This window comes from Coloeus monedula (genome assembly GCF_965178545.1).
Source record: "Coloeus monedula genome assembly, chromosome: 14".
NCBI classification, from domain to species: Eukaryota; Metazoa; Chordata; class Aves; order Passeriformes; family Corvidae; genus Coloeus; species Coloeus monedula.
In genome coordinates, this window is record NC_138794.1 from 11,602,845 (window position 1) to 11,626,697 (window position 23,853).

The 23,853-nt window shown below is 49.7% G+C and overlaps 1 protein-coding gene across 2 annotated transcripts in view; it reads left to right on the plus strand.

The window, feature by feature from the left end:
• The window catches only part of SMAD6 (SMAD family member 6), a 38,780-nt gene that overhangs the window by 6,483 nt on the left and 8,444 nt on the right, over nucleotides 1–23,853 (plus strand). The gene's annotated exons all lie outside the window — the stretch shown is intronic.

The following is a 23,853-nucleotide window of genomic DNA, read 5'->3' on the forward strand; positions in this document are numbered from 1 at the left end:
GGTTTTACCTGACAGCAGGTAGAGTTGGGGCTTTCCTTGGCCCTGCACTGAGCTCTGGCTGCAGCGATTATTCCACATCTTTCTCCTTGGTGTCTCATCCCGGGCTGCAGGCTGACTGTGTGTGGGACAGGAGGGGCCTGGCTATAGGACCAGGTTTAACTTCTTTGCCTAGTTCGTGGTCTGAGAACTGGGGTGAAGGCAGACAAATGTGGGTCCTGGTGGAGCCCCACGTACCTCCTTCAGCAGCCGGGGTGGGATGGGGCTTGGGCACCTCAGAAGCCTCATTGTTGGGTTGCTGAGTACGTGGATAGAATCTGCTGCTCTCTTGGGGGTGATGCTGTGAGTCAGGGGAGCTGTTGGAGGCGATCTTGAGGGTACTGGTCCCTTGGTCGTGGCTTTTCTCTTAATTTTCTTTCCCTGCAAGAGTTTACAGCCAGTTCGATGAGACTTGTGCCTTCCTTGGGATGTTTAGACTGATGCCAGCTCCAAAGGGTGTTCAAACAGCACAGGGTCTGTATCGTGGCACGGTGGCACATTTCCCTCTGGGGATTTTCCCTTCTCCTTGTCCTTTCAGGTCCCCCTGCAGTGGCCGGCTGGCGGTGCCGCGGTTGCCGCGTGCCGGATCCGGCGTGTGCCAGCCCACAGGCTTTTGTTGTGCTGCCAAGTGTCCAGAGCAGGGGAGCAATTGATAGCCAGGACTTGGATCATTCAGCCTTGTGCTCTAATAAATATGTGTTTGCAATTCCTAGCAAACATTCCTGGGGCTGGATACACGTCTCTAAAGCTCCCCATGCCTGTGGCTTTTGTTGTAACTTGGTAATTGGCATTAATTACAGCAGCCGAGTTGGAAAACTGGGGTTCCTAAGGATGTAATGGTTTCGCTTCTCTCATTGCTCAGTCTTTATGGGACATCTGGTGGGTTTGCTGGAAGAGAAGAGAGATTTTAACTTTTCCTTGAACGATACAATGATAACATGTGACTGAGATTGTGCTGAAACCGGATCCCTCCTCTCCCCCTGTGCCGTTTCCAATGGTGTAACTTTTAATAAGAGTCTGGGGCTGGGTGATTTATTTTTCCCCAGTGCTCACAATTGCTGAAAGAGGATAAGAGCCCTGCTGAAGTTAACCCATACATGTCATCACGGGGAAGTACAAGGGAAAAACCCACTTAGGCTCCAGTCTACCTGCCACATTTTAGTTTGTTTATTCTCCATTTCAACTCATTTAATAGCTCTGCTTGAAGTGTGGGTCTGTGGGAGTGATACACAAAGCACCCTGCCTCCTCTTGCGTACTGCGGGAGCACAGTGTGCATCTAACTTGTCTTCCAAAAATAAGTACGTTTTGGATCTAGCATCAAGCCACTACTATTTATTGCTTCAGCTTTGATCATCAAAAAGGCTTTTCCTACTAAAACCACAAAATTCAATTTTGGGTAACAAAGAGAACCATTCTTCTCCTGTTGCTCCTTTATTTGATGAACTTCTAAACAGGAGGTTATAGCATGAAGGCAGAAGATGATCTCTGTCATATGTGTAAATTTAAAAAAAAAAACCAAACCCTCTTTTTGAAGTAGAACCTTTCATGGCTATAATATTGCCCTTAAAAAGAGGGAAAGTCTTCAGTGAAGTAGCAGGCTCACTGTAAAGTTCAGCGGAACAGTCAGTGCTAACTGGAAGCACAAGTTGTGTATAGCTGGGTGGATATGACCTGGATCCATGGATGATACCCCAGAGCCCTCTTCATCTCATGTTCAAAGCATTTGGGTCTTGGAATGAAGTTTTTTGTCCAAGGATCAGTGTCCCGCCACAGCTTTTCCCTTGGAATGGGGATGCTCCTGTTTTCTCAGTGAGGTGCCATGGCCTGGGAAGATCTGGGTGGGTGGGAAAAGGCACTTGGAGATGTTTGACCTTAAAGTTTCTGCCTCTTGAGCTCAAGCAGTGCCACATTCAGGCTTGTGAGAGCACGAAGAGGGGCTCCATCTTTTCCTCCTTAGATTCATTTCTGCCTGGGGAACAGAGCTGAAGAAAACCTGCTGTTTGGGGAGTTGTATTGTAAACCCAGGTGGCTCCCAGGGCTGGGCTGGGCTGATCCTGTCTGTCCCCCGGGAGCTGGCAGAGCCTTGGCCAGTCCTGGCGTCCCTGTGGCTCCCAGCCGGAGGTGGGGAAATACCAGGGAAAGGGCAAAATCCAGCAAGGCAGGAACAAAAGCTCAGCCTCGTGACTCATAATTGGTGGAACATTTGTAGCAATTTTTTTTTTCCCTTCCCCTCAGACTTGGCTCCTCCAGCACATGCCAAGAAGCTGCTGTACCCGTTAGACTTGCCAGGCGTGTGGAGGGCTGAGCCACTCTGCGGGAGCTGGGATGGGATGGTGGGGACGTGCTGGAGCAGCTGCTGTGGGCTTTGGGATTGCCTGCCTTCCCCTGAATCCCACAGGGCTCTCCCTCACTGGCCCTGGGAAGGACCTTTTTTTAAAACCCATGGAATATCCCCATTCCTGTTGAAAAAGCCCCATGATGAGCATTGACCAAAGTTCTTGCTAGTAGTGGCTTTAAATTCTTCAGGTCCTGAGGATGGTGCAGGAGGGGAGGACAGGTAGGAGAGCAAAAGGTGGCCTTGCACCTGCAGGTCTCTGTGCTGACCTGACCATCACCAGGGAAGATGCTGGTCTATTTTTTCCAAAAATACTTCTATTGTTTATTTAAACTTCAAAATCACTCCCCATGTGCTAAAACTCTCCAAGAGTTTCAGCTCTGGTGAAGCCTTTTGTAAATGAAAATGTGCATCCTAAAGAAGAAATGTTGGATTGGTGGTTTGTTAGAGGAGGAGTGAATTCCTGTCTGTGCTCCAAAGCAGCAGGAAAGTGTTTTCCACCTGAAAGTGGAAGCACAGGCATGAGTTTATTCCCAGCAGCTCTGCTGATGTCCAGAAGGTGATGGGCTCCACATGGAGATGAGCTCTGCTTGGTGATTGATGATGGTGGAGGAAATCTGTGAATTAACAGAGAGAAGAAACACAGACACTGAATGGGCTGGAGCTTATTTAAATTATTTCTGATTTTTTTTTTTTTTTAAGGCCTGGGAAGATGGGGAAGTCTTTGCAGGGCAGTAGTGGGGCTGGGGGCATTGGATTTGGGGAGCAGGGTCCCTGTACCACCAAAGGGAGGAAGAAGGCAGGAGCATCCATCTCAGCTGGTGACTCAGCCCTGCTGAGGCGATGCCACGGCTCCATGCAAGAGCCAGAGGTTTTTTCTGCTCCCAGAATATTTAGGGTGAACTTAAGGAAGCATGTTTTAAAACCCACCAAATGGAGAAAGTTAACATCTCCCTTCCTCTCCCCCCAGAAATAACAGGCTGCAGGATTTATGCTAACAAGGAAATTTATTAAGATCCCGTGTGTTAGGAGTAGGAAAAAAAAAGCCCATTAAATCTGTCAGGCGGATGTGTGTGGCAACTGGGCAAACATTGCCCTTTCCAGGCTGGGGGAGAGATTCTGGAATTACCTGTTAATAGAAAAAAAGGGTTTTTTCTCATTAATAGGGCAGCAGTTTCTTCTGGGGGGAGAAATGTTGGGTTTTGAGGGTGGGCTCTGGCTTTGGTGTGTCTCAGTGCTGGCTGGGGGCTGCAGGCTGGGTCTGACCCAGCACCACCCTGGAGCCTTTTCATCCCTTCTTCCCCCCCTCCTGTAGAAACAAATCCTTTAAAAAAGGCACAACATGTCTGTGCGTCCAGTTTAATCACAGACAGATGTTTGTTTGGGCCAGTAATGGTTTTGGTTTCTTTTTTTCTTTCATATTTAACTTTAGGTTTGCTGGCTTGTCTTCCCCTGTGCAGTCTAGAACAATCAGTGTTTGGCTAAAACCTCTCCTGGTCGGAGGAATGAGCCTGTTGCCAAGAGCTACTTCTTTGATGCAAAAAAATACATCCTCGAGGTGCTTTGTCAGATGTTTTTATATTAAACAGTTTTCCTCCGTAATTTCAGTTTGCCAATGGGAAATAAAGTGCATCTATTTTCCAGTGTGCACCAGAGAGCAATTTGCTCACTGTGGAGGTTTTTCCCACATGGCTGTGGATGGCCATGGATGCTGGAATCCCCATGGGATGGCTGGGAGAGCATCAGAGCAATAACCTGCTCTCCCTGGGGGTTTGCTCATGTGCAGCTCCTGGCCCTGCCTGGGGCTGACATCAAAGGCAACTTCTCCAAGTGCAGGGTGAATCATGGAGTTAATCCCTGAAAGGGAAGGTAGGGAAGCTCTGGGAGCCGATGCCTGGGCTTTCAGTGCTGTCCCTTTCACAGAGGTGCAGGTGTGCTCCTTTGTTTTATATAAAGATGTCTTTCTTTTTGTGGAGGGCAGTGTGTTTTTCTGCATCCCATTTGTGCTCACCAGGGTGGTGGCTCTGGTGGCAGCTCCTGGAGTTCAGACATTCCTTGGGAGCAGAAGGTGAAGGGAAGGGATCATTGATTCTGTAGCCAGGTGGGCTCCTCGTTGTGTCTAAAGCCTGATGATAGCAGTGTTTCATCCATAAGCAGAGTAACCCAGCAGAGTGTTCCACCTGGGAAAATAATAAGCAGATGAAGAAGTTGTTCCGAGCATTGAGCAAGCAGCAATTTAAGAAAAATTTAAAATAGAAAAGTTAAATGACTTGGCAATGGAAGAGAAGCACCCTAGAGCAAAGCTGGAGGGAAATATTGACTCCATGTGGTTGTTTTTCCATTAAAACCCTGTGGGATAACTCATGTTGGGCCACCAAACCAACAGCTGGAGCATTGAGCTCTACCTGAGCAGGCTCCCACAGAGCTGGTGGGTGACCACGCTGTGGTGGCAGTAGACCTTCATGGTTCCACCTGTATGCAGTGTCTCCTGTGGAGAGGTGCCTGTGGCTCTGTCCGTGCAGAGCATGGGGCTCTGGAAGGAGGATTGAGCTCCAGCAGTGGCTGTGCAGCTGTAGAGGTGTTTCTAAAGCAAGTGACACCTGTTTGTATGAAATATCCCATCGCTATGGGCTTGTAGTGCAGGGCTTTTGGTCTTGGGATCAGTGCAGAGCTCAGCCAGGAGTGTGATATAGGGAGGGGAAATTAATTTTGTGAAGGCTGAGGGACCACTGAGGAATTTGCTGGAGGTGGGAAGAGAGGTGGTATGTGCTGAAGGTCTCCTGAGGAGGGACATCAAGGATCCTCTGAGGCTTTGCATCCTGTGCAGCAAGGAGCAGCAGCCTCCAAAAATGGTCTGACAGGAGGGAAGGTGTCTCCTGGAATGGGAGGTGGAAATGTCCCTTTGTTGCTATAACCATCCAACAGGCAGCATTTAAGAAATGAGGACAATCGGAGCTTAAAAATCTGGACAGCTGGAGTTGTCCCTTGTTCAGAAAAAGGAAGGAAAAAAATCCAAACTGGCTTTCCAGAGCCTTAGGATCATCTGCCTGGAGTGGCACAGCCTGCACGAGGCATGGAAGACCGTTGGTCTTACCGATATTGGACCCTGTGCCTGATGCAGGGATTAAAGCTGCTTTGCAGATGATGCCTCTTTATTTCTGTGAATACACACAGCTCCCAAACTCCAAAGGAGAATTTGCTGTGATGGAGCCAGGCAGGATGATGCCCTGAAGTGACAGTTCCATGGGCAATATTTGGGGAGCGTAGTTCCCGTGGAGGCAAGACACTGAAGTTCTTAGTAGATTCCAGCAGAGAAGGAGAGAGTTGCTTTTTCTTCCTCTCTTACCTGGAACTGGGATGGATTTTCACAGCTAGCCTGGATGTTTTCAACCTAGAAGTTCTTGGAGAAAGTACAACACCCAGATAAAATGTGTTTTTGTCTGTGGTTCACTGAGTAGTTATGATGTTTGGCCTTGAATCACAGAATAATCACATCCCTCACTTCTCCAAGCACCTAGGCATCACTCTTAAAAAAAGGAAACATCAGGAAGTAAGCAAGTTACTTAAAAGTAAATTAGTTTAGTCTTTGTAGCCTAAACATTACATTCTTGCACCCTATTAGGGGTTGGATACGACTTTCTAGGTAGTAAAAGTTCCTTTGATGTAGCTCTGGTTGTGTCCTTTAACCAGCATGGATCCGATGGATCCGGCTTTGAACCTTCCTTTTTCCCTGTGCCTGTGTTTTGCTTTTTAAAGGGATTTGCTGACTGGACACAGTGTATTTATGACCTTTGAAAACGGTGAATGTTTTGAAGGAGGAATTTTGGCTTCTTATAGGGGACCTGTAGAGAGAGGCTTGTGTTCACAGTCCCAGTAATAGATTTTTTTGTGGCACTTTGATGAGTGAGAGGTGTTTATAGTCTTGATTCATAACTGAGTTACCACGGTTTTCCACGGAAATAACTTATTAAATGTGTGGCGCTCACCAGAGCGATTGAAGTCTGGAGATTTGCTATTCATCAAAGGCGCCTCCTTTCCCGGGCTCCAAGACCTAACTCAGCATTTTACCTCTGGAGGATGCTCAGACCCAAAAGGGCTATGTGGTGTGGGAGCTTGAGCTGGCTTTTAGTAAGAAATTAAAGGGGAAAAAAAAAAAAAAAAAAAAAAGGCAAACTGGAAGGAGGAGGGAAAAAAAAAACCCTCAGGAAAAACATCCCCCGTCGTTGGGAGCTGCTGATGGTTAAACCTGGTTTTCTGGAACACTGCTTATTTGTGTGGATTTTGCTTTGCTGCTCAACAGCTGAAAAGTCCATCCCCTCAGTGCTGCTGAGGGCTTTGAAGTGTCCCGAGCCCCTGGAACCGCAGGTTCAATTTACTGGCAAAGCAGACTCGGCTCTTTGTGCTTCCCGAGTGCCTGCGATCGGCAGGATTGGGCACGTGGGGCTGTGATTCCCAGCTCTGCCGTGTGTCCTGCAGTGCCATGGGCCCTGGGAGGGAGCAGAGGAGTGCTGCAGGGGATCCAGGTGTTGGGTGGTGATGGAGGAGGAGGGACACTGGCTCACTGAGGTCCCACCTTGCTCCTGAGTTTGGATGGTGCCTGTCCCAGCACTTGCTCTGCCCCTGCTCTGTGCCTTTCACTTGGTTGATTCATTGAATCCTGGTTTGGGTTGAAAGGGAGCTTAAAGCTCATCCTGTTCGTCTCCTGCCATGGGCAGGGACACCTTCCACTATCCCAGGTTGCTCCTGGTCCAGCCTGGCCTTGAACACTGCCAGGGATCCAGGGGCAGCCACAGCTTCTCTGGGCACCCTGTGCCTGGGCCTCCCCACCTTGTCAAAAGTCCTTCTCCAGTTTTCTTGTAGTCCCAGAAAATGGGTGTTTAGCTGGAAAAAAGCATCACCCCGGGGGCAGAGTGCTGGGAGAACGGAGATTGAGGGGAAGATGTGCAGCACATCTCCAGCACTGGGGTCTGGGCTTGGGATGCTGCGGACTGTTGGATTCCTGTTTGGGGTTTGGTTTTTTTTTTCCTGTAAGAACAAAAACATTTCACGTGGAAATGCCTGTCTTGGCTGACCTCTTGCAGAGCTGCTAATGCTGAGTGGTAATGGCCTTTGCAGCTCCTGGGGCTGGAGCAGGGATCAAATGGCTCCAGTATTGAAGTGCTGGACTGAGCTGCTGTCCCACCACCCCTTTCCCAGAGAAGCTTCTCCTTCAGTGAGAAGCTGGTTCTTCATCCCAGGCTTTGGATATGGGAAAATATGTGGGGAAAAAAACACTAGCATCAGAGGATATAAACAGCATTAAACCCAAAGACCTTTTCCTGCCCCAGCATCTCCTTAAACAGCCTTGCACCCCAGGTTTCCCCTTCTTTTTGCTTTCCATATTTTCCTCTTTTTATTCTTTAAATGGATAAGTATTGCATCTGATGCTCAGACCTGAAAACCCTCACAAAATACAGCCTGTCCCTACCTCTCCACAGGGGTGTAGTCTCTGGCTGGGAACACACAGGCTGGGATGCTGCTCCCTGCCCTCGGCATTTTGCCCTTCAGGTTATAAAAGCCCATGTATGAAACCTGCCAAAAAGTCAAATTCCCAACAGTGCAAGAGAGAAGGATCTGTAGAGAGTTTGTTTTCCCCTTCACAGCAGTTCTGTGTGCCTGGGGGATGCAGGAGGTCTTTGCTCAGGGTTCAAGGACCCCTTGCAGCAGAGCCCACGTGCTCCTGTCCTGCAGCATCCCCCAGCCCTCCCCATCCACTCCAAGTGTGGTTCCCAGGGTAAAAGCTGGACCAAAGCCATCCCTCCCCAAATGGCAATTCATGGAAGTGCCCTCGTGTCACATTTGCTGTCCCAGCTGGACACTGATGCTTAGCTGGACCCACTGCAGCTTGGCCATCTCCCCGCCTGAGCTGGGAAGAGCTGCCCTCCCTTTCCTGTGCTTGTGTTTGGTTTATGGCTTTGGAGATGTTCCTCCTCCTAAGTGCTTGTAGCAGCTGAGAAGGATCAGGCTGCCCATTCCTCCAGGCTGGAGAAGTTGGAGTCTTCATGCTGCTGCAGGGGCATCTCTTGATGCCAGGGGTACCTGGGCAGGATTTCTCACAGTGGCTCCACAGAAGGGCGGGTGACACAACCGTGTTGGTTTTATCTGCATATTCCATGAGCAGGAGCAGAACCTGCCAGCAGAAAGGCTATTTTTCAGCTCTTTCCATTTATTAAGGTCTCATTTGCTAAGATTTTTCCATGAGAGAAGCCAAAGAATGTTAAAGACTTTAAAAAAAATATGCCAGCTGCTTTGTGCTTTCACACACAGTGATGCAGAGTCCTGTTGTCTGTTTAATCAGGGGAAAAAAGTCCCAGAGGTACCTGCAGGGAGCTGTAGCACTTGGTGGTGGTTGATGAGTGGTGGATGAGGCCCTGGCACAGGCTGACCAGAGAAATTGTGGCTGCCCCATCCCTGGAAGTGTTGGATTGGGCTTGGAGCAGCCTGGTTTCGGGACAGTGTCTGTGCCTGGGGCAGGGGTTGGGATGAGATGAGCTTTCCGGTCCTTCCAACCCATTCTGTTTCTCTGATAAGGCTGAGCTCTTTAGATTTATTCCACCTGTCTCCGGAGGCTCCTGCAGAGATGGATGTGCTGTGCAGAGCACATCTCTTTTCTTCCCTTTCTTGCCTTTCTTTTCCCCTGCTGGCTGCTCCAAAGCCCGGCCTGTTCCGGGGCCGAGCGCGGGCGCGGCGCTCACACAAGGCCCTGTTTGTGCGATCTCGCACCAGGAAAAGCCAAGTTTGTCCACGGGGAAGAATGAGGCACTTGATTCATCCCCCGCTGTGTGAGGCTGTGGGGTCTGGGAGCATCCCTGTCCTGCACAGGAAAGGCAAACACAGGCTGTGGTGGCTGGGAGCTCCCATGGCTCTGCTTTCCCTTATTCCTGAGCAACTGTTGCTCCTTTGGAAGCACCACTGCATCTTCCCCCAAGCTCTGTGGCAAACACAGTCATTGTGCCCTGATTTTTTTCCTTTTTATTTTCTTGGTATTTGTTGCTCTTTGAGCCCTGCAGTGAGTTGTAGGTAAAATGAACTATAAGTAATTTTTTCCAACATTCTTCTTAAAATCCGCAAAAGTTGTGATTAACCCAACAGGAGCTCTCACCCTGAAAGTGTTTAAGGCCAGGTTGGATGGAGCTCTGAGCATCCTGGTCTGGTGGGAGGTGTCCCTGCCTGTGGAAGGGGGTGGAACAGGATGATCTTAAAGGTCTCTTCCAACCCAAACCGTTCCATGATTCTGTGATCCATCCCCTCATCATAAGCAAAGCTTTGCTAAATCTCTCAGCAAACAGTCCCTGGTGCTTATAAAAAGCTCAGACTCCAAGATTAGAGCTGGTTGGGTTTGTCTGTTGCAGCAACTCAGGGTATCCAGCTGTGGAGAGAAGGAGCAGATGTGAAAATGGGCAGTTTAATGTCTCAGACCCAATCCCTCCCTATAAATTGTGTGTCTGCAGCTTCCACTGAGGGCTCGAACTGTTCTGCCATAGGTCTGATCACAGTAAAACTGAAGCCAGCAGGTTTTGATTTGGGCCTATTCTGAAGAACTCTTTCTGCTAAGGTTTTATGAAGCCCTGAAAACACGACACTGTTTCCAGAAGGGCCGTGGGCGCCTGGGCCGGGTGCAGAGCAGTCCTTGGTGGCAAGGCCAGGGCTCAGTTTTCCTTAAGTGTCATGGAATTGCTTTCTGAGATCTGCAAAAAAACCCCAACGGAACAAAAAAGAAACCCCAACAAAACTTTATGAATCGACCAGGAAGCCAGTAAAAATTAGTAGTAACAAGCTCATTTCAATAGAAATGGGTTTGCTGCTCTGCTGGCTGCCAACCATTTATGAGACTGGCCGGGTGCCGGGTCCAGCGCCGCATCCCTCACCCTCCTGCTGCTGGAAATCATTTGTGACTCCAAAAAAATAAATAATGCTATTGTGGAGCTCGTTTTATGGCTGGGGCCTGAGCTGGGTGGCAGCTCTGGAGTTTGCAGGCCCTGACTGAGTGCTCTCTCCTCCATCTCAGGTGGGTTCCTGTGGGTGTGCAGGTGAGGACATGGGATGGGAGTTGCATCCATGGCACTTTGGATCTGTTCCTGCATCTGATGCCAGGGGAAGAGCTGGGTCAGTGTGGCTGTGCCGATGCAGGGCTGTTGCAGGGAGGATTGGATGCTGTTGAGTGTTGTGCCGGCAGAGGTTTAGGATGGATATTTGGGAAAATTTCTTCCACAAAAGGGCTGTCCAGCCCTGGCACAGCTGCCCAGAGCAGTTGTGGAGTCACCATCCCTGGAGGGATTTAAAAGCCATGTGGATGTGGCACTTGGGGACAAATGGTAGCCTTGGCAGTGCTGATTGTAGCTGCTGATCTTAGAGGGCTTTTTCTAACTGTAACCATTCTGGGATTGCTCCTGTCTCTGGTGGGGACATCCCAGCCTCACCAAACCCCAGGGCAGTGTCCCAGTGAGCCAGGTGCTGGCTTGTTTGGAGGACCAGACTGCAGAACAGGCCCTTGTCTCCTTTGGCCCATCTATAAATACCACAGGGGTTTCCAGCATGGGAATCCATCTGACTTCTCCATTTACACCGGGCCTGTTTCAGTGCCTGCACAAAGGGATGTGTGTCTGGGGAGATTTCCTTGTTCTCCCACAGGAGAACAAGGAAATTCCTGTGAGAGTACAAAATAAGGTAGATCCTGTGAGTACAGGGAGCTGCTCTTCCCCCATTGCTGAGTTATTTGAATGGAAGGGAAATGTCAGCAGAATTATGTTTTAAAAAAAAAAAGTCACTCACATTTCACAGGTTGCAGAGTAGGAGCTCACTGGGCAGCTTCTTCATCACTGAAACAAGAAAATTGGAGTCATTCTTTATTCCCCCGTAATTACAGCCACGTATTTTGAAATATCTGTGTCTTTTCCATGTTGAATCGCCAGTACAGACCTTCAGAGCCGGATTGGATTCAGCTGTGCTTGAAAGGGTCGGTCATTTGAGACTTCCAACATTAAAGATTTTTGCAAATTAGTTTTGCTCTTGCCATGCTGAATTTGTTTGTGTAGAAAACCTCAGTAGATTTGGTATGTGCCTGTCTTTGAAGGGCTCTGCTTCAAAGGCTGCAGCTCTGGGTGTTTTATGTGCTGAGCTGCGGTCCCCGGAGCTCCGCTGCCTCACTGGGAAGTGTCAGCTCATGTTAAACCTGCAGGAAGGAAAAGCTGAGCGTGGCTTTTCAAAGCTATCAAGGAAACTGGATGCCCTGGGCTTATTCCTGTAGGAAACCGGTGCTGGAGCTGCATTGGTACAGCCTATATCATGGTCTCTCCCTGCCGCTTCCCTGTGGGTGAGAGGAAACCTGTGTGTATTTGGAGAATTGGGGATAGTTGGTCCCAGAAAATTCAGCTGAGATCTTGGCAGTCAGAAGTCAAACACAAGAGTTTCAGTTGGACCATAGCTAGTATTCAAAAAAAGTGTAAAAATAATATTGTCAAGCTTCCTGATTCTTGGCTTGAAATCTACTTTTTTGTCAAAGAAATCGAATCTCAGAAGGGAAAATGGGAGGACCTGTCTCACATCCTGGAATTTTGCATGTTTAGGTGAGGTCTGTCACCAAACAAGTTTGGTTGGAGTGGGGCAGGAGTCCTTTCCCCTCCAGCCTGGCATATCCACACACATCCCAGCAGGCTGCACTTTGGAACTGATCGCTTTAAAACACAGAGGCAGCACAAAAATTGTAAAATAAAAGGTGCTCATTGAAGGCCTGCCACCTCCCAGAGCCTTGGGCTGCCTCAGAGAGGGGCTCTCTGTGGCCAGACAAAGCTGTGGAAGGGTTTTGTGAACGGCGAGTGCCTTGGCCACGTTGTGAGCAGCAGTGTGCTCCAGTGCTGTCTTTGGGCTGCCTGATGGGCTGGAGGGAAGGAGCTGCCCTGGCTGGGTGTATGCAGTAGGATCAATCCAGGTTTAAATGAGGACAAACCAACCAGCACCAGAATATTGCTGGGAGCCAGCAGATAATCCCAGATCAGCCTGAGGCTGGATCGTCGGCTCTGCCTTGCAGAAAGTTCTCGTTTCTCTCCTCTTCCCCCTTTCCTCCCTCTCATTGATATTTCGACACAATATTATTTTAATCCCAATCCTCTCACCCCTCCTCCTCCCTCTGCCCTTCCCTGCGGGCTCTCTCCCCCCATGCTGGCTGCAGAGGCTCTCAATGAGAACCAGCTGCCTTCCAGCGGTGTTTCCCCTCGGAGCGGGGCCGGGCAAGGGTGAAGTTGGCACCGTGCAGGCTCAGCCCCGTGGGTCGTGGCTGCCTGGCTCTCCCCCAGCCTCCAGAACACTTTTCCTCCTGGCTCTGTCCTCTCTGCACACATGGTGTTTGTACTCCTGGGATTTGGGGCTGGCTTTGGAGCCATCCCACCTTCGAGCATTGCCGGTGTGCCCATGGGGAGCGGCACAGGGAGCACCGGGATTTGGGATGTGCCACGTGGCTTCCCAGCTCCCTGCCACAGCCCAGCCACCTCCAGCCATCACAGCACAGCCTTGCTTGGATTAGAGGTTGTTAAAACATGGCTTTATTTGTTTCTTGAGCTCTTCTGTGGGTCAGGCTGCCTTGGTGCAGGTCCCTGGGGCTGAGTGTTTGGTGTGTGTTGAGCACAGGAAGCATCCACTGGGATTTAGAGTCACATTTTCCACCCTGTTCAAACACCCGGGAAGGTTTTAGGCATTCAGGGGATGCTTCCAAGGCAGGCAAGTGAATGAAATTATTTCAACCAGTAAAATCTCACATGTGCCAGCTGCAGTAAGTACCAAACTCCTCCTCACATCCATCCTTAGGTGCCCCAGGATAGTGGTGAGGGTGAGCATAGGTTGGTTCATTAACAGAGGGAAGGCACATTTCTCCAGTGCCTGGGCAAGTGCAGCCACCTGAGGGAAACAGCACAGGCTTATCTTGGGGCTTTTATTCCTTATTTCTCCTTTGAAATTGTGTTTAATGCTTGTGTCACATGAATAAGCTGCAATAGTGTGTAGGGTGTATAACGTGCAGGCAGCAGAAATGTTTTTCCAAAGTTCTGTGTCTTTATCCTGGGTTAAGTGGTGGCACACGGATGAGACTGTGGCTCCTGCTGTGAGTGGTGCAGTTGTACACACTGGAGGTTTGGTGGTCTCCAAACTGCAAAGGCAGCAGATACAGTCCCAGACTGGGAGCATCAGTGTGGATACCTTGGATTCATTCCCTGTGCTATGATGCAGCAGACTGTAATGCAGAAAGAAATTCTCACCAATTCAGCATTTCAGAGCTTCTGAAACAGGGTTTTCCTGACTAACTCAACCCAGCAGGTCTGTGAGAAAGGGGGGGATGAGAAAACACTTCCCTACATGTGTCAGGATTCCAGCGTGGCCCTTGGAGAGCTGTGGCCATCACTCCCTTCCCAAGGTGCCACCCAGCACGGTGGCACTCCCACAGCCGGGGGGGAAATCAAGGCTGGCTATTTGGAAATGCAGCAACTCAAGTGCTCCCAGAGCAGTGCCTCTCTGTTTGAGTGAGGTCGTGGGTGTTTATTTGAGGGAAGAGCAGCTCAGCCAAACATCCTGCTTTTAAACTCGCCTCTGCAGCCCTCGGAAAGATGCCTGCAGCTATATTTGTGTGCAGCCTCCAAGTGCTGGACTCTGGGCATGGATGGGATTTGCAGCAAGGGCTTAGGAACAGCCTCCCGTGTTTTGGGGTTTCTGCTGCATTGAAAGCTGGGAGTTCCTCATGATTGCACTGGAGAGCTGTAGCACACTTCCATCAAGATATCCAGTGTCAGGCAGGGAGCTGGGTGTCCTGCAGGGCTCTGAAAATCCCACTTCCCCAAACGGGGTGTTGGAGCCTGAGTTTTGAGTCAAAATAAAAATCAGTGGGAACTGCCAAGTTTGGGGGGGAGTCCTGGTTTTGCGTCAAAACCGCTGTGGTTTTTTTCCCTCTTGTTTCAATCCCAAGCACAGCCCTGCCAGAAACTTGGCTCAGCTTCCCCAGCAGAATTAGGGATGTATTTATGTTTCGGGGTTTGTCAGGAAACGTGAAACCAGGTGAGTTTGGCCAAGGCCGGGCTCTGGCTGGGACAGGGATGTGCCTAAGGGAGGGCACAAGCAGGACTTATTTTTGTAGACATTTCATAGCAACAGGGCTAAAATAGAGCTGTTGCTCCGCCTTCTCCATTGCATTGAAAGGAAAGCCTTTTTCTGTAAGCAGAGCCCCTGTGGTGGCTGGGATGGGGCTCTGGGTTGGGACATCACAGGGTCCTTCAAGCTGCAGGGGAAGTTTGTGGCAGCTCTTAGTTTTAACCATTGATTCTGAAATAATGGGCTCATGAATAAGAGTTGTAACTTCACCCTGTCCTGCACGCCACAGCATTGTGCTTGTCCAGCCCCTGACATCCTTCACTTACGTGGGGGTAGCTTAATGCCACCACTTACACATCAGTTCTGTGTCTGCAGGTAGAATACACCAATGTATTTATTTTCACAATCCATTTCCAGCTCCATTTCCTATCCAGAGTCATCCAGGAGACTGCACATTACCCTTAAGATTTGAATTCCCTTAGTGAGATGTTGCTTTTGCATGTGATTAAAGAGCTGATTGTTCTTTGGGCCATTTGGATGGTGTTTGGGTAGCAATTCTTGCACTTAATCTTAGATTTATACAGATGTCCATGTCTGAGGTGGTTTTTTTAGATACTTAACTGCAGCCAACAGGGAGAAAGACTCAGCTGAAGGGCACAATTCATCTTCTCTCTACAGAACAGGGCTAAAACAGGGCAGATAAGTTGTGCCCCCAAAGTTTGCATCATTCCCTGCTGGGGAGCGCAGGTGGGAGGGTCTGGGCTTGTTCACATGGACTTGGGATGCTGCGACTTATCCTTGGATCAGCTGAGCCAGCAGAGAGGATTTGGGTGGTTGTGAGGCACTTGAAAAGAAAAAAAATTGCTGTTTTTAAAAGAGGGAATGATGGGATGTTGGCCACTGGAAATACCAGCAAAGTCCTCCGTGACTTCCACCAGCACCATCTCCGCTGCTTCATGGCGGGTTGGGAGCGTGATGTCGTGGGCAGAAAATAGCCCCTGTTGTTATCAGAGTAAAGTTGAATTTCTTGTAATCTTCGCCTGGGCTGCCACCCCTTCCAGCCCTCCCTCCCCGCAGGAACCTTCGAGCACATCCCCAGCCCCTTCCTGATTGTTTTTCCAGCCCCATTACACAACGCACGTTTGTTTGGATTTGCAAATTGGTCCTGAGCAGTGTCAATAGCTGGAGATACACACAGAGGGGAATGGACTTTATTTGGGTTTTAGGGCCTTCGGAGTGAATGGTGCCAAAATAAATAGGGAGTTTTATCCTGGGCCATGTTAACCAAACAGCCCTGGGAGCTCCTGGGGAGAGGTTCAGTGGAGAGCAGCAGGGATGGAACCACCAGGGTACCCGGAGCGCCAAGCAGGACTCGGGACTCATGAATGTCCCCTTGAGCCTGGGCTGTTGTTTTAATTCCTTAATGATGGATTTACAAGGAAATAAGAACATCAGGGTCGGTAACACCGCACTGGGTGACTGAGCCCAGTTATCTTCTGGCTTTGGAAACCATGTTTTGTTTATCGAGCTGTGTCTTAGGAGGAATTCAGCTTTTTGTTCCTCTGCTGCTGCATTGTCCTGCAATTAAACCTTGCCAGCATTTCCACTCTGAATTGACTCATGGCAGGTTTATCCCCATTTATCCTGGATCTCTCTGTAGTTCCTTGAAGCTTTGTGGCAGAGCTGGGAGAGGCCAGGTCAGAGCTCCTTGCATTGCAGGGTTGGAGTGTTGGGCTTGGTGGTTGCATGAGTTGTACCTTCTCAAAAAGCTCAAGGACTTCAGATTTTCCTCGTCTTGGAGCTGTTTGAGGCACTGGTGTCAGGGCCATGCTCTGTTCCCCCATGAGTTAGGCTGACTTCATCACTGACAGCACCCTGGAACAGCCCAAGAGCTGCTAAAAATGACAATTTGAACACCCAGGCCAATTTCTTCCCTGAGTTTCAGCTGTCTAAATACAACCATGGTGATGTCAGTGGAGTTACTTTGAATTTCTGGTCAATATTTGGAGCAGGACCTGGCTGTGCCCATGTGAAGCATGGGAGGATTTACTTATATAAAAAAATAGGAAAATATGATGGAGGTTGGGGAGTAAATGGGGAGTGAAGAATAAGACTCAGTCTCCCCTTTTCTTCTTGATTTTTTACCATCCTGAAAGAACTTTCCCTTTGGCAAACAGGTTGCCTCAAGTGGCCCTGGCGGCTTGCTAAGGGCACTGGGTTATGACAATAAATAAAAGCCAATGGCGCTTCTAGAAATGTGAGGAATGTGAAAATGTTTAAATGATTTAGTACCAGAAAACTTTATTTAAACATTTAATCGAAGAATACGCTTTCATCTTTAAAACATCAGTGTTTGAACTCCCATCCAAGTTTTCTCCAGATTTTCTATGTACTTCATCATATACAACAGCAAGCTGTGCTTTGCAAAGGGAATAAACTTCCAGTTCTCTGATTCTGTTTGTTGTTGCCTCAAATGCACCTAAATTACAGTAGAGAAGCTGTTTTTGGGAAAAAATCCTAAACATGTTATTTCCTGTGTTAAATAAGGTCTCATTTATTTGAAAAATTGGAGGAGGGAAATGCTGTGTCCAAGCAAATCCCATAAAGCTGCACGGCTTTCCATATGGAAACCAGCCTGGATACAGATGTGTCAGTCAGCACATGGGGGTTTTTCCTAATGCAAGGGAATATTCACCTCTGGGAAGTTCATCTCCCCAGAAAGCACTACGAGAGAGGCTGGGGTGGGTTGGTGGCACTGGTTTGGTTGCAGTCTGGACTGGTGAGGGATGAAGGAGTGGGCTCTGACGAGTTGGGCTTGACTTCAAACCTGCCACAGGCATTGAAAAAAAAATCATTTCATTCTTAAAATGGGTGAGCATTAGTGGATTGTTTTTGAATTACATAATTTTTTGCATGTAAGAGCTGCACTTTGAAGAGAAAAACCTCAGGGCTCCATGCACACCACCACCCACTAGCCATCAATCCGTGGCTGTTTTTAAGAGCAGTGACGCTGAAGTCACACCGTAGCAATGACTCAGTGCACGTAACCACGCTCCCTTTTGGGGTGAACCGAGGGGATCAGCTTTGTAATGATTTTCCTGAGATTGTGACCTCAGGGCCCCTTGGGTGCAGCATTAGCATTGGAAATGTCCCTGTTTGTGTTCCCAAAGCTGCCTGAGCGTGCGCCGGCCAGGGCCTGCCGTGCTCCGCTGGGGAGATTTATGCTTCCTAAGTACATTGTAAAAGTTTTATAAAGTAGCTTAAATATTTACACAATAAGCATTTAAGGAAACAGTTAGGCCTCTAAAGGAGCTGCTGATCCTTTGGGTCCATCAGACCATGGACATGAGCGTTTTTTAACTGTCTGACCTCCAGGAATTGCTTTTTTTTCCACCTAACTGGTTTTAAGCAGGCAAACAAATGGAAACTCATACACAGGAACCTATAAATAATGTTAATGACCTGGCTTGTATCCTCAAAAACCAGGAAATTTAGGAACATGCCGGCGAGCTGGCCCTTTGCTCACTGGAGGGTGGAAAGCGTAGCTGGGAGGATTCCTGCCCAATATCCCATCTATCCCTGCCCTCTGGCACTGGGAAGCCATTCCCAGTCCCTCCATCCCTTGTCCCCAGTCCCTCTCCAGCTCTCCTGGAGCCCCTTTAGGCCCTGGAAGGGGCTCTGAGCTCTCCCCAGAGCCTTCTCTTCCCCAGGTGAACATTCCCAGCTCTCCCAGGCTGGCTCCAGAGCAAAAGGGCTCCAGCCCTTGGAGCAGCTCTGTGGCCTCCCTCTGGACTTGCTCCAGCAGCTCCGTGTCCTTTGCCTTGCACTTGCCCCAGCACAACCACCTTTCTTCTGCTTCCAAATTTCCTTCTGCAAGGCTCCACCGATGCTGCATCTCCAGGGAGCTACAAGGAGCCTGTGCAGCTTTTATTTCTTGCTTCATCCAGCACCAGGCTGTGATACTGCCTGGAATTCTCCCCTCAGGAACTGCTCCATCCCACTGTAAGAGTGGAATCCTAGACTGGTTTGGGTGGGAAAAGGACCTGTGAAGATCATCTAGTCCAACCCCCATGGGTGTGTTGAGGAAGGTGGGAGGGCCCAGCCGTTGGTCCTTTGCTTGGTCTGCTTCAAGGAAAACATCCCAGACCCCTTGGATAGCCATTCCCTCTCATTTTAGGCCAGCAGGGAATGGAAACCCCCTTGTATGGCAGGGGTGGGTGCTGTGCTCCCCTCCCCACCAGCGCCCACCTCCCCTTTCCTTGCGCTTCCTGAGGCACTCGGGGTTGGATTTTTTTCCTCCTGCTCACACGGCAAACGGATGTTTAGATCCGAAAGGAAATGGGATTGCTGTTTGCTCGGCTCCTCCTGAAGCAAACAGCCCTTCAAAATAACTCCGGTGGCGTAAGTGCCAGGAAAAACAACGAAGCCAAAACCTTGTAAGCAAATAATTGGCCTTTATGTGAGAGGGCTCCTCTTCAGCTCCAAGTTTGCAGATCAGAACTGCTCTTTCCACGTTTTGTTTTGAGGTTTTGCAATTCTTCTCAAAGCAAACACATCCAGTGTGTGCCAGATGGGGGGGTTTTACTGCTCTCAGAGTGCTGCTTGCAGGTGATTCCCCTAGGATACACAGAGCTTTTGGGTGCAAAATTGTCATTACTGGAGTTCTGGAGCTCAAATCTAGACCCCAAATGCTGGCTGTTGCCCTGGAGGAGGTGGCTCCAGAACGGTGCCCTCGGGGTGTCCTGTCCCTGTCCCTGCTCCTGCAGGGATGGCTCCTGCAGGGCCTTTGGCCAGCACTGTGGGAAGACCTCGGCTTCCCCACGCGGCCCAGCCCAGCCTGCCTGAGTCACCCCGGGCTGGGAAGGCACTCGGCAGGTTGGGAAAACTGGCTGGAAACTCCCTGCCTGCCCCAGGGCTGAGCTGTGCCCCAAAGCTGCACCCTTGATTTGGGCACATGGGGCCACAACCGCCCTAGAACAGCGTTCCCAGAGGAGAGCCCAGAAGAGTTCCCCAGGGTGAGCACTGCCCATCCTGTGCCTTCAGGCACTTCTTTGGGATACACAAGCCAGGAGCCCAATTCCTGCCACTCAGTGTCCCCGAGGCACCCACAGAGGGGATGGGGTGGGTGCCACCAGCGCAGCCCCAGGCTGGGCTTGCCTGGCCCCTGGACTCGTGGAGGGGAGCAGGATGTGTTTAAAACACACAAAGTGATGAAGTGTCACCCAGACTGAGCTGTTTCTCAGCTCCGCAGCCATCTCATCCCAGATTTCAGCTGCTCAGCTTCCAGGGAAAGGGATGGAAGGGGGCCTGCAGCCTCACTGGGGTGTCCCTGAGCCCTCTTGGCTCACAGGGCTTGACAGACACCCTCACCCATCACGCACCAGCATCTGGGTGCTCCTAGGTTGGTAGATCTGACACACAGGATGCAGGGGTGGGAGCGTGTCCTGCTCCCTCTTCATCACCCTGTGGAAAAACTCGTTTGAGTGACAACTGCAGACGCTGAGGTGAGGTACAGGAGGAACAGGTACTTTTTTTAAACTTTATTTTATTTTTTCCTTTGGAAATGCAGCCTCTCACAGCCATGCTGTCACAGTTAAAATAAGGTTTAAATTACAGGGCTGGCTGTGGCTTTTTCCCTTTCTTTCAGAATTTTTGCCAACTTGCAATTTACTTAATGAAATCCTGCTATTTCGTTTAACGGGGATATTTTTTGCAGATGTTGATTTAACCCAGCTTTATAAAATATGTGAACTGTGCAGTTTCTTTCCTATTTTTAACAATTTAAAGATTCTAATGCAGAACTTGACAGAGTTTATAACACCAGTATCTGTTTGTACCATGTAAGAGTGGGGTTGAACAATGAGGCTTCCACATCATCCACAACCCCATCAGAAACAGTGTGGAATGCTTCAATAATGGGCAAAAATTGTCCAAAGTGAGAATTTGTGCTGCTCATTGGAGCTTTGTGAATTTTCTGGAAAAGTATCAGACCCTGGTTTTATAACCAGTTATTCTTCAGGGTTTTTGCAGGGGAGTTCTCTACATCCATGTGGATTTTTTATATGTGTGATATATATGGAATGAGGAAGAAAAATGGGTCTGGTTTAGGCTGGTGACAAGCTGCCTTTTTAATGTGTAATTCCTGGTGTTTCTCCTAATATTCCTTACTTTATCTTTTAGGACTGATTTCCCTGGAGGGAGGGGAAGAATCTGATATTTCTCCTCTAGTGCTGAATTGAGGGAGTGCAGTGTTGAACTCATTATCCCCGAGGATGCCTTCACGTGCTCCTGTAATCTCCCTGGCCTTGATGTACAAAGAGCCCGACCTGCTCCCCTTCCTCTCCTTCCCGTTTTCCTCTCCCTGGGAAGGTCGTTTATTTGGTGCTTCATTTACAATTCAGCCTTTGCTTTCAGCCCCAAAACAGCTTGTGGAGGAGTTGCAGCCAGAAACCCTGCACGAGAGCAGTCCTGAAAAGGTTATTTTTAGCTTGAAAATTCAGCTCCCAACAAAGATGAGAGCTTGTCCTAGAAAGGTGGGAGAGTTTTTCATCCTAACAGTTACACTGGCTGTGTCCATGCTGTAACTCAGAGCACAGAGGGACAGGACACAAGGAATGGCTTCCCACTGCCAGAGGGCAGGGATAGATGGGATATTGGAAACGAATTCCTCCCTGTGAGGGTGATGAGGCCCTGGCACAGGGTGCCCAGAGAAGCTGTGGCTGCCCCTGGATCCCTGGAAGTGTCCAAGGCCAGGTTGGATGGGGCTTGGAGCACCCTGGGACAGTGGAAGGTGTCCCTGCCCATGGCAGGGGGCGGAATGGGATGAACTTTAAGGTCCCTTCCAACCCAAACTATTTCTGTGATAACTCATTAATCCTTTTCTCCTAGAATATCCCTAGCGAAGCTGGAGTTGTCTGGGATTCATATTAGTGCAGCAGCACAGGATGTATTCCATGGAGCTCTCTGTGTATTTTGGCATTTTCCTATTTTCCCCCCTCTTTTTTTCAAAAGAAACTGTGGTTTGTAGAAATGAAAACAAGTCCTTCTTGGCCAGGGAGGGTAATTAGTGTGAGTCACCTCCAGTCTCCCTGGGCAAGTACAGTGTGAGGAATTTGATCATCTGCGAGATGACATTGAAAGATGGGGACTTGCAGAGGCCACACGTTGCTGCGTCTCTGGGCTGCAGTGATGCTCTTCAGTGTTGTGGGTTTCATGCAAATACAATGATTTTCATCCCCCACCCCTGCTTCACACAAATTTTCTTGCTGTTCGTGTGCACTGCAGTAGATTTTACAGCAGCATCCTAGGGAGTATAAAAATGTGACAGTTGGACTCACTGATTTTAGAGTTACAGCTGTAGCAGTTCAATAATTCTGAGAAAAGATATGTTTGATCTTCAGGGGTGATCTTATTCCAGGTTAGCAGAAACGAGTGCTCTGTGCATCCACTTCTCTGAGCTGCTGATTTGTGGATTTTCCAGAAGGGCCCCTCCATGGCACACAAATGGTACAAGAGATGTTTTCCATGGTGCTCACAGTAGTGCAGACCCTCCTGCTTTGCGGACATCCAGCACGGCATCCTCACTGCTTCCACGGTGGATGTGAGGGACCAACCCTGGGGCTTAAATCCTGAGTTGCTGAAGTCATTGTTTAGTCTTTGCTTGAAGTGGGAGTAAGAGCCCGTGGATGCTGGCCACGAGCAGTTGTGAGTGGAGCGAGCTGCCTGCTTGGAGCGAGGGCTGTGACAGCCCCAGCAGATGTTTACACATCAATACATGCAGCAGCTATCAGAAAATCTGGCGTGTGTGGGTGCCCACGCAGCCCTGGATGTGTTGCGTGCAAGCAGGAGGTCAGGAGCCATTCCTGTGCTCCCTTCTATCTCTTCCCGGTGGGATTCCTGCGCTGGGCCCTTCCCTGGGCCGCTCACCCCAACCCCATCCCAGCGCTTTCAATCCCTCTCTGTCAGATGGGAGCCCCAGACCTCCCCGTACAGGTTTAGCCTTTCAGCGTGACCAGGCTGGCCAGCACACCGGAGGGATTTGTTTCCTTGCAAAGGCCACGCTGGCACTCAAAATCCTTTAATTCCCTGTAAAACTCCAGCAAATCTGCCACGAGCGAGAACTTGCAGGAGCCATGGGCATCGTGACACGCGGTGGCAGCCCCGGAGCCGTGGCTCCCGTCTCGAGCTGCCTGCGCAGGCAGAGAGGCTTGGGAGAGCTTTATTAGGAGCAGGATCTTGGGCTCTGGCCAGGGAGAACAAAGCCTGAATTCCCATTGCACTCGCAGCCCCTGTCTGCTTCCCTTATATGTGAGGGCACTGATACCATGCTGGAAAGAGCGCCTTTTTTTGGGGTTGCAGGGGAGAAATTGCAGGGGAGGCTTTGGCTGGACCCTTTTTGGAGAGAGGGTTGGATTGGAATAGAGGACCCGCAGCTGGCCTGGGATGAACCCTCTGGGACAGGTTTGGGTTGAAAGCCAGAGTTCCCAAGCTGAGGTCTCATGTCTGCCTGGCACCAGATTCCACACCCAGCCAGCTGAGGAGGAGGAAAGGAGCTCATTCCCAGATTATATGGAGAAAAATACTTGTTGGGCTGCTGCTTGTGGCCCCCTTAGGGAGCCTCCTCTGTCACAGGTTGTTTTCCAGGTCTGTGATGAACTCCTAAAGCTTTCTCAGTCCTTGATACTTACAGTGGTATTGGCATGGAGCCGACAGACACTCGGTCTCTTGGTCTGCCCTCGAAGGTGCCGCTGTGGCTGCTGAGAAATCAGGGTGGCCTTGGGTTTTTTCAGCCCATTTGCTGCTCCTCATGTCACCTCTGGAAGCCATCAGCTCGTTCTCAGGAGTAAATCCCATGCAGATGTGAGAGCAGGGAGAGGCTCTTGCTCTGAAGGGAATGGCTGGGGCTGGAGCACAGTGCAGGCGCTCAAAATATGTCTGATGGTAATGTTTGGTATTGCTTTGGTTTTCCTCCCAGGGAGGCAGCTCTGCTCATTTCTGGTTAGGAAACTAAAAAAGCTGCGGCAGCTACAGCTGCTCAGGGTCCTGTGTCCTGTGCGAGCTCTGAAGCCCAAAGTTCCTGTTTTCCTGGTGTTCTGGGAAGTGGATTTTCTGTGATCAGCTGGGACATCTGAAGGAGGGGAAGCTCATGTAGGGGCAGCTGAGCATTCCCCTCTGGAAATGGCAAATTTGGGTTGTTCCTGGAGGGAGCTGAGCTGTAATTTGGGGTTGGGCTGTTCAAGGAGATGGTGATGTGCTGTCTGGCCTTTACAGGACAGCCTTCCTGGTTTGGAGGAGCTCGGTGCCCATGGATTATCCAACAACTGGATAAAAAAAGCATCCAGGGCTGGGTCAGTGCTCCTGCTGCTGCTGGGGA